We start from the raw sequence: 10,036 nt of genomic DNA, 5'->3' as shown, positions 1-10,036 counted from the left end.
TTGAACCCAGGAGGCGGAGGTTGCAGTGAGCCACAATCACACCACTGCACTCCAGCTTCTGCACTCCAGCCAAAAAACAAAAACAAATAACAAAAACAAAAACAGACATAAATATGATTATTACCACAGGCTCTGGTTCCTGCTCTGAGGGAAGATGAGTTAAAAAGCAGTCAGAGGCTGGCGTGGTGGCTCACGCCTGTAATCCCAGCACTTCGGGAGGCTAAGTCGGGAGGATCACTTGAGGTCAGGAGTTCCAGACCAGCCTGGCCAACATGGTGAAACCCTGTCTCTCCTAAAAATACAAAATTAGCCAGGCTTGGTGGTGCACAGTTGTAATCCCAGCTACTGGGGAGCCTGAGGCAGGAAAATCGCTTGAATCTGGGAAGTGGAGGTTGGAGGTGGAAGTTGCAGTTAGACGAGATCATGCCATTGCACTCCAGCCTGGGCTAGAGTCTCAAAAAAAAAAAGCAGTCAAAGCAGTCTAAGGTCTAATGTGCTTCACAACTGTAGTTCCAGCACTTTGGGAATCCAAAGTGGGAGGACTGCTGGAGCCCAGGAGTTTGGGATCAGCCTGTGCAACATAGCAAGACCCTGTCTCCACAAAAATTAAATTTAAAAAAGCCAGTGGTGGCCGGGCACGGTGGCTCACGCCTGTAATCCCAGTACTTTGGAAGGCTGAGGTGGGCGGATCACGAGGTCAGGAGATCGAGACCATCCTGGCTAACACAGTGAAACCCAGTCTCTACTGAAAATACAAAAAATTAGCCGGGCGTGGTGGCGGGCACCTGTAGTCCCAGCTACTTGGGAGGCTGAGGCAGGAGAATGGTGAGAACCCGGGAGGTGGAGTGTGCCGTGAGCCAAGATTGAGCCACTGCACTCCAGCCTGGGCTACAGAGCTAGGCTCCGCTTCAAAAAAAAAAAAAAAAAAAAAAAAAAGCCAGTGGTATATGCTTGTCGTCCTAGCTACTTGGGAGGCTGAGGCGAGAGGATCAGTAGCTCAGAAGGAACTCCAGAACTGAGTTCTGAACAAGTGAAGCTTGAGATGCAGTGACACGATCATGGCTCACTGCAACCTCCACCTTGACCTCCTGGGCTCAATTGATCCTCCTGCCTTAGCCTTCCAGGTAGCTGAGACTAGAGGAGTGTACCACCATGCCTGGCTAATTTTTTGTACTTTTTGTAGAGATAGGGTTTTGCCATGTTGAACCTGGGAGGCAGAAGTTGCAGTGAGCCGAGATTGCGCCACTGCATTCCAGCCTGGCGACAGAGCAAGACTCCATCTCAAAAAAAAGAAAAAAACAAAAAAGAAAGGGAGAGCTGGGTGTGGTGGCTCATGCCTGTAATCCCAGCACTTTGTGAGGCCAAGACAGATAGATGGATCACAAGGTCAGGAGATTGAGACCATTCTGGCCAACATGGTGAAATCCCTTCTCTACTACAAATACAAAAATTAGCTGGGCTTGGTGGAGCATGCCTGTAATCCCAGCTACTTGGCAGGAGAATTGCTTGAACCAGGGAGTTGGAGGTTGCAGTGAGCTGAGATCGCACCACTGTACTCCAGCCTGGCGACAGAGTGAGACTCCATCTCAAAAAAAATAAAAATGCCGGGCGCGGTGGCTCAAGCCTGTAATCCCAGCACTTTGGGAGGCCGAGACGGGCGGATCACGAGGTCAGGAGATCGAGACCATCCTGGCTAACCCGGTGAAACCCTGTCTCTACTAAAAAATACAAAAAACTAGCCAGGCGAGGTGGCGGGCGCCTGTAGTCCCAGCTACTCGGGAGGCTGAGGCAGGAGAATGGCATAAACCTGGGAGGCGGAGCTTGCAGTGAGCTGAGATCCGGCCACTGTACTCCAGCCTGGGCGACAGAGCGAGACTCTGCCTCAAAAAAAAAATAAAATAAAATAAAATAAAATAAAAAAAGAATCAAGTCATACACTTAAGATTGATATATTTCACCAAATGTAAATTATGCTTCAAGAAACAAAACCCTTCCATGCATGAAATACCTAGGGTGACATCTGTTTCCTGCACTGAATACCTGATTTTGGGAGAGGAGCCCTAGGATGAGAGACAGGAAGAGGGGCTGAGAGCATGCAGGGCACCAGCAATGTGGCAAGAAGCTGGGAGCGTGGAGGGACGTGACCAGGGAGAAATCTCCAGTATTGGGAGAGGCCTGTGAATTTTAGGAACTCTGATATCTAACTCTCAAGGCATGTCCTTGCCAAGCAGCAATACAATTAAGTGTGCCTAATCTTATGGCTCCTGCACTTTTAATTGTTCTTCCTGAAAGAATTCGATATGAAGCCGCTAGAGCCCAGAGGGGAGTAGGCAGGATTGATTATTGAACTAATCAACATTTATGCCCTCTTGGCTAAACTAGGCAGAGTTGGTTTTATTATAGTTGAGGTGTGATTATGCACACTGTATTGTGTCAGTGGCAGGTGATCAGCCACACAGTGTCCTGAGGCCTGATGAGAGGACTATGTCATCCACAGTCCTAGAGGAGGAGCTGGCTGTAGCGGGGACTGACCCAGGAGCCGAAGTGAGCCAAGCCCCCTCCTCCTGAGACCCCTGAGAGGTAAGGCAGTCTCATGCCAGACCCTATTTTGTCCCACATCATGGCTGGAACCATCTTACATGGCTGGTCAAGGCAAGGATAATCCCAGGAAGTCAGAGGTCTTGGAGACTGTGTATTGTAGGAAAAAAAAAAAAAATACTAGAAAAGACACTGGAGTGTCACCAGCAGTCACCCCTGGATGGTGGCATTATGTTTTTTTGGGTTTTTTTTTTTTTTTTTGAGATGGAGTCTCACTCTGTCCCCCAGGCTGGAGCGCAGTGGTGTGATCTTGGCTCACTGTAACCTCTGTCTCCTGGGTTCAGGCAATTTTCCTGCCTCAGCCTCCTGAGTAGCTGAGATTACAGATGTGTGCAACCATGACTGGCTAATTGTTATAGATGGTGGCATTATGAATGTGGATTTTGGTTTTCTTCATCAAATATTTATTTTCCCCATATTAGCTGTAAAAAGTATTTTTTTTGGTAAATTGACAGAATGAAAAAATTAAAATAGTGTAAAGAACAGCTGTTTAAGTGCAGTGGAGTATGCCTGTGGTCTTAGCTACTTGGGAGACTTAGACGGAAGGATTGCTTGAGCCCAGGAGTTCAAGACCAACCTGAGCAATGTAGTAAGACCCTGTCTCTTGTGTTTTAAAAATACATAAATAAAGAATAACTTTAAAATATTATTCAAAATGAAGTCATAAAGGAGGGGATTATGTTTTTTAGTCTTAGCTCCCTTAAGGACTCAGACCAGAGAATGTGACCGTGTTTGGGGCCCTCTGGCACTATGTTTGGGCCTGACCTCTGCTCTCTAGGGGAAACATGAGCTGGTGGTTGCTAAGTCATCATGTGTGGGTCACAGCCTTCCTTGGAGGCCTGGAGACGGGCCTGTCTGTGCTGAGCTTTACTGGGCAGGGGGGCAGCTCCAAGGCCCTCACTGGGGGGCAGCCAAGGGCATAGATCGCTCTCTGGACTTGCTCTTCTCCTAATAAATGGACAATGATCAATGAATTACACCCATGAAATAGGGTGGAATGCAATAAAAGATAAAATAATGTAAATAGCCAGATAGGGTCAAAAGATGATTTCTTTATTTTACTTTATATTTTTTAAGTAATTTCAGATTTACAACATAGTTGCAAAAATAATGCAAACATTTACATTTTACATAATCCCCCGATGATCCTAAAACTGACAGATTATTATTATTATTATTTTTTGAGACAGAGTCTCTCTCTGTCGCCCAGGCTGGAGTGCAGTGGCCAGATCTCAGCTCACTGCAAGCTCCGCCTCCTGAGTTTATGCCATTCTCCTGCCTCAGCCTCCCGAGTAGCTGGGACTACAGACACCCGCCACCATGCCCGGCTAGTTTTTTGTATTTTTTTAGTAGAGACGGGGTTTCACCATGTTAGCCAGGATGGTCTCGATCTCCTGACCTCGTGATCCGCCCGTCTCGGCCTCCCAAAGTGCTGGGATTACAGGCTTGAGCCACCGCGCCCGGCCTGTTTTTTTTTTAAACGGTGTTTTACACTTGTTGCCAAGTTAGAGTGCAATGGCGTGATCTCGGCTCACTGCCACCTCTGCCTCCCAGGTTCAAGCAATTCTCCTGCCTCAGACTCCTGAGTAGCTGGGATTGCAGGCACCCGCCACCATGCCTGGCCTCCCGAGTAGCTGGGACTACAGGCGCCGCCACCTCGCCCGGGTAGTTTTTGTATTTTTTAGTAGAGACGGGGTTTCACCGTGTTCATCAGGATGGTCTCGAACTCCTGACCTCGTGATCCGCCCGTCTCGGCCTCCCAAAGTGCTGGGATTACAGGCTTGAGCCACCGCGCCCGGCCGAGAATTGTTAACTGATCCAAAAGCCTTATTTGAATTTTGCCTAATGTCCTTTTTCTGTTTCAGGATCCAACCCAGGTTCCCATATTGCATTTAGTTGTCGTGTCACTACCAAAGTCCTTTTCTCTGGAGCAGTCCCTCAGTCTCCTTGTCTTTCCTGACCTTGAAATTTTTGAAGAGTTATTCTGCAGAGCAGTGCTATCCAATAGAACTTTCAGCAATGACAGAAATACTCCATTTGGGCCTGGTGCTATAGCTCACGCCTGTAATTCCAGAACTTTGGGAGGCCGAGGTGGGCAGATCACCTGAGGTCGGGAGTTCAAGACCAACCTGGCCAACATGGAGAACCCCGTCTCTACTAAAAACACAAAATTAGCTGGGCATGGTGGCGCATGCCTATAATCCCAGCTACTCGGGAGGCTGAGGCAGGAGAATCCCTTGAACCTGGGAGGTGGAGGTTGCAGTGAGCCGAGATCATGCCATTGTACTCCAGCCTCAGCAACAAGAGTAAAACTCTCTCCCAAAACAAACAAAAAAATAGAAATGCTCTGTGCTACCCAGTATGAAGCCATTAGCTACATGAAAGTAGCATTTGAAATGTGGCTCGTGGGGCCAGGGCCAGTGGCTCATGCCCATAATCCCAGCACTTTTGGAGGCTGAGGTGGCCTGATCATGAGGTCAGGAGTTCGAGACCAGCCTGGCCGATACGGTGAAACCCCGTCTCTACTAAAAATACAAAAATTGGCCGGGCGTGGTAACAGGCGCCTGTAGTCCCAGCTACTCGGGAGAATCACTTGAACCCAGGAGGCAGAGGTTGCAGTGAGCTGAGATTGGGCCACTGCACTCTAGCCTGGGTGAAAAAGTGAGATTCTGTCTCAAAAAAAGAAAAAAAGAAAAAAAAAATGTGGCTCCTGGGTCTCAGGAACTGGCTTCTAAGTATTATTTAATTTTAATTAAAATAGCTACATGTGGCTAGTAGCTGCTGTATTGGACAGGACAGCTGTTAAATGTCCCTCGTTTTGGGTTTGCTTACTGTTTCCCTATGATTAGTTTTAGATCATGAGCTTTTGATCGGAATACCAGAAGCATATTGTGTTCTTCTTTGTCTAAATTTTTATAAAAACTGTTGACAGGTGGCAGGGAACCACCTAGTCAGGCAGTGGGATTGTTTTAATGCTCTTTGAGGTCCAGCAAAGACAGGAGTGATAGCTGCATTTGGAAGCCCGCACCCACACTTTAAATGTTCTTCCCGAAAGAATTAGATATTGGCCGGGCGAGGTGGCTCACGCCTGTAGTAATCCCACCACTTTGGGAGGCCGAGACGGGCGGATCACGAGGTCAGGAGATCGAGACCATCCTGGCTAACACGGTGAAACCCTGTCTCTACTAAAAATACAAAAAAAGTAGCCGGGCGTGGTGGTGGGAGCCTGTAGTCCCAGCTATTGGGCGGGGGGGCTGAGGCAGGACAATGGCGTGAACCGGGAAGGCGGAGCTTGCAGTGAGCTGAGATTGCGCCACTGCACTCCAGCCTGGAGACAGAGAGAGACTCCGTCTCGCGGGGGAAAAAAACGTATTAGATATGAAGCTGCTAGAACCCGGTGGGGAGCAGGCAGGCTTGATTCTTGAACTAATCCACATTTATGCTCTCTTGGCTAAACTAGGTAGAGCTGGTTTTATTACAGTTCAGGTGTGATTAAGCATACTTTGTAAATGCTGAAGGTTGTGAAATATTCACAGGGATATAAAGTACAGTAATAAAATCTCACTTGAGGCCGGGCGTGGTGGCGACAGAAGGAGACAGCCTGGGCGACAGAGGGAGACTGTCTCAAAAAAAAAAAAAAAAAAAAAAACAAAGAAGGCCCTGTGCCTGGAAGGCAGTAAGTGCTCAATAAGTGCTGGCCTCTGCCCCAGAAGGGGAAGGGCGAGGCAGATGGCAGGAACTGCGGGAGGTACCTGTCCCAGGCCCTTGGGCGTAAGAGGCCTCTCCCACGCAGCACCCAACCCATACCCAGCCTGCCAGCCAGCCAACGTCGGTGTCCCTGCCTTGCGCCTACCTGCCCGGCAGTCCCCCGCCCGCTCCCACTCCCACAGGCCCAGCGTGCGCGTCTCTAGGCTAGGCATCCTTGCCCCTGTGACTTCAGCGTCACCCAACGTTTATTGGGCACTAACTGTATGCCTGGCTATGGGGATGCAGGAGAGAAAGACACGAAGACCCTCACCCGTCAAAGCTCCCGGCTGGAGGAGGGGATGTTTCACTTGGGAAGCGTGAGGATGGAATTCTCAGCCCCCTGAGGACTCCGAGGCTGGCCGCCTGCCTGGTTTCTGGTCGGACACTGGACTTCCCTGGAAGTTGCTCGAGACTACGCGCCCCTAGCAGAAAATCAGGTCGGTTCTCGGTGCCCAGCCTAGCGCTTCCCCACCAGTAAACCAAGGCCCAGTGTCCGCCCGGCGCGGCCTGTGCCGCCAGCCAACCACGCGCGGCCGAGTAGCCCTGCCCCTCCACGTGACCAACGGCCGCGCGCCCTGCCCGCCCCGTCCCCTCGCTAAGGGGAGGGTCCTGGGCCCCGGGCGGCGATCGCCAGGTCTCAGGGTTGGGGCTACTCGAGGTAAGATCGCTGCCCGGGCGATGGGTCTTCTCGGCTCAGCACGCACGGACGCCTTTAGAGAAGGTGGCTGCAGCGGCAGGACCGAGCCCGCCGGGACGCCCTGGGTCTGGGGCGCGCGGGGGCCGAGAAGGGGACAGGGCGCGCGGGGCTCCGGAAGAGTCGGCCCTGTGGCGCACGGGGTTCGGGAACATTGAGGGCTGCAGGCGCCGCATCCAGCATCCAGGGAAAAGGGGGTGGGTGGCGCTGGGCGTCTGTTCGGGCTGGGGGAAAGGTAGGGCTAGAAGGGGACGGGCAGCGGCCGCTGACCTCTTCCTGCTGCCCGCGGGCCCAGGGTGACGCTAAGGTGGGGCTGAGCCTCGACCGGCTGCGCCTTGAGGTCGAGTGCTGCCGCCCTCCCCTGGGTCTGGATAGTTCTCGGCGGCGACACCAGCTCAGAACAGCCTCCCCGCCCTCAGCGGACCTGGGTCTCGCCCAGGAATCCGATCCGAGGCTGTGAGGCCTGTCCCTTTGGTGGGGGTGGGTATTTATTTCCGGAATGCACTCAGAGACTCTGGACAGTCACGTCGGAAACTTTGCTGCATCGGGAACACTCTGTCACCTCCTTCCTTCTCAGATGGGAAGGAGGTGCCAGGAAAACAGTGAAACAAACCAAAACACGAAAAAGGCATTCTCTGTAGGGAAGCCGTGAAGCCTCAAAAATATCTAGAACAGCCAGCGACCTGGGACCTGTGGCAGCCATGTGAGGGCGGGGTTAATGTTTGTACTAAATGTTGCTTCCTCCCAAGTGCACCCTCAGCCTCCTCTCCGCCAAGTGACCTTGGGTCCTCTTTGGGCTTGAAGGCAGGTGACTGTGTGGGTCTCTCTTGCTGCAGGGGTCTCTGTGCCCTGCAAGGTTTATGACTGGCTGCAGTGAGGCAGCAGTTTCTGGGTTCAAATCCTGTGCTAACCTCTGGCCAGCTGTGCACCTTGGCATCAGTTTCCCTGTCACGGGATTGGGGAAGGTTTAACTGAAAGAACCTTAGGATGTGCCTGTCTGCAGTGGGCCCTCCATAAATGTGAACAAATGTGGGCTTCCTTTCCTTTTGGTTGGGCCACATCGTCCCTTCCCCTCCATCTGTGGCTGAGGCTGGAATGCAGAAGAGTGCCTCATCTGACTGCCTCCTGGTACCTGGCCGATACCATGAGAAAGGAAGGAGAAAGAGGTCTTTTTTTTTTTTTTTTGAAATGGAGTCTCACTCTCTTGCCCAGGCTGGAGCGCAGCGGCCCAATCTGGGCTCACTGCAACCTCCGTCTCCTGGGTTTGGAGATTCTCATGCCTCAGCTTCCCAAGTAGCAGGGATTACAGGTCTCTGATACCATGCCTGGCTAATTTTTGCATTTTTAGTAGAGACTGGGTTTCACCATGTTGGCCAGGCTGGTCTCAAACTCCTGACCTCAAGTGATCTGCCCGCCTTGGCCTCCCAAAGTGCTGGAATTGCAGGCATGAGCCACCATGCCTGGCTGAGAAAGGGGTCTGTTAACTCCCACAGAGTTGTTCTTTGCTTATTTCTTGAAGGCTCAGAGGACCCCCACCTCACCTTCCTGACTCTCCCGACCTGTCATTAGTACTTGCCCCAGGAGGAATGCAGCAGCGCCTGGTGGTTGGCAAAGCAAGCAGCTTTTAGATGCTGTCTGCTCTGCAGCACTGCCTCCTGAGAGAGGTTTCATGCCTGCCTGATGCCCATTTGGTCCTCTCCTGTCTCCTTCCCTCCCTGACAACCCACTTGGAATCCAATAGCATCTCAAGCTTCACTTGTTCAGAACTGAGTTCTGGAGTTCCTTCTGAGCCACTGCTCCTCCCCTGGCTTCTCTGGCCTGGTAAAAGGGCACCTTCCATCCATCCAGTGCCCAAGGAGTCATCCTTCTTTTCTCTCCCTTATCTCCTACACCCTCAAAACACCAGGAATCTGGCTGCCTCCTGCCATCTCTGTGGTTCCCATCCTGACCATAATCATCCTGTCTCCCGGGCTGTGGCCTCCTGACTGGTCTCCCAGTTCTCATCCTGGCCCCTCCAAAGTCCTCACAACCACCAGAGAAGTATTTTTTTTTTTTTTGAGATGGAGTCTTGCTCTGCCGCCCAGGCTGGAGTGCAGTGGCCGGATCTCAGCTCACTGCAAGCTCCGCCTCCTGGGTGCACGCCATTCTCCTGCCTCAGCCTCCCGAGTAGCTGGGACTACAGGCGCCCGCCTCGTCGCCCGGCTAGTTTTTTGTATTTTTTAGTAGAGACGGGGTTTCACCATATTAGCCAGGATGGTCTCGATCTCCTGACCTCGTGATCCGCCTGTCTCGGCCTCCCAAAGTGCTGGGATTACAGGCTTGAGCCACCGCGCCCGGCCCAGAGAAGTCTTTAACGTAAATCAGATCCTCTTCTTTCCCTGCCAGAACCTTCCAGTGGTTCCCTGTTTCACGCCAACTAAAACCCAGAGTCCATTCCTATAGCACTCTACATGCATGGCCCCTGCCACCTCCTTGACCTTGACAATCTCTGCCCCTTTCCCTAGCTTGCTTGCTTGCTTTTTTTTTTTTTTTTTTGATGGAGTTTTGCTCTTGTCGCCCAGGCTGGAGTGCAATGGGCATGATTTTGGCTCACTGCAACCTCTGCCTTCTGGGTTCAAGCGGTTCTCCTGCCCCAGCCTCCCGAGTAGCTGGGATTACAGGCGCCCACCACCATGCTAATTTTTGTATTTTTAGTAGAGAAAGGGTTTCACCATGTTGGCAAGGCTGGTCTCGAACTCCTGAGCTCAGGTGATCCATCCACCTAGGCCTCCCAAAGTGCTGAGATTACAGGCGTGAGCCACTGCACCCAGTCATACCTAGCTTTCTTTTTTTTTTTTTGAGACGGAGTCTTGCTCTGCCGCCCAGGCTGGAGTGCAGTGGCCGGCTCTCAGCTCACTGCAAGCTCCGCCTCCCGGGTTCACACCATTCTCCTGTCTCAGCCTCCCGAGTAGCTGGGACTACAGGCGCCCGCCTCGTCGCCCGGCTAGTTTTTTGTAT

The 10,036-nt window shown here is 51.8% G+C and overlaps 1 protein-coding gene across 2 annotated transcripts in view; it reads left to right on the top strand.

The window, feature by feature from the left end:
- Window positions 1–6,255: 6,255 nt before the first annotated feature.
- Window positions 6,256–10,036, top strand: part of MAVS (mitochondrial antiviral signaling protein) — a 21,181-nt gene continuing 17,400 nt past the window's right edge. The window contains exon 1 of one of the 2 annotated variants that reach the window (XM_017878260.1): window positions 6,256–6,782. The gene's annotated coding sequence lies outside the window, so the exon portion shown is untranslated. Of the gene's footprint in view, window positions 6,783–6,892; window positions 7,004–10,036 lie in introns of those variants that run through there. The other variant, XM_017878251.1, reaches the window with a different exon arrangement.

Source organism: Rhinopithecus bieti, unplaced genomic scaffold, assembly GCF_001698545.2.
Source record: "Rhinopithecus bieti isolate Rb0 unplaced genomic scaffold, ASM169854v2 scaffold_65, whole genome shotgun sequence".
Classification (NCBI taxonomy): Eukaryota; Metazoa; Chordata; class Mammalia; order Primates; family Cercopithecidae; genus Rhinopithecus; species Rhinopithecus bieti.
The sequence above is the reverse complement of the archived record's forward strand: the minus strand, read 5'-3'. Positions and strand labels throughout refer to the sequence as shown.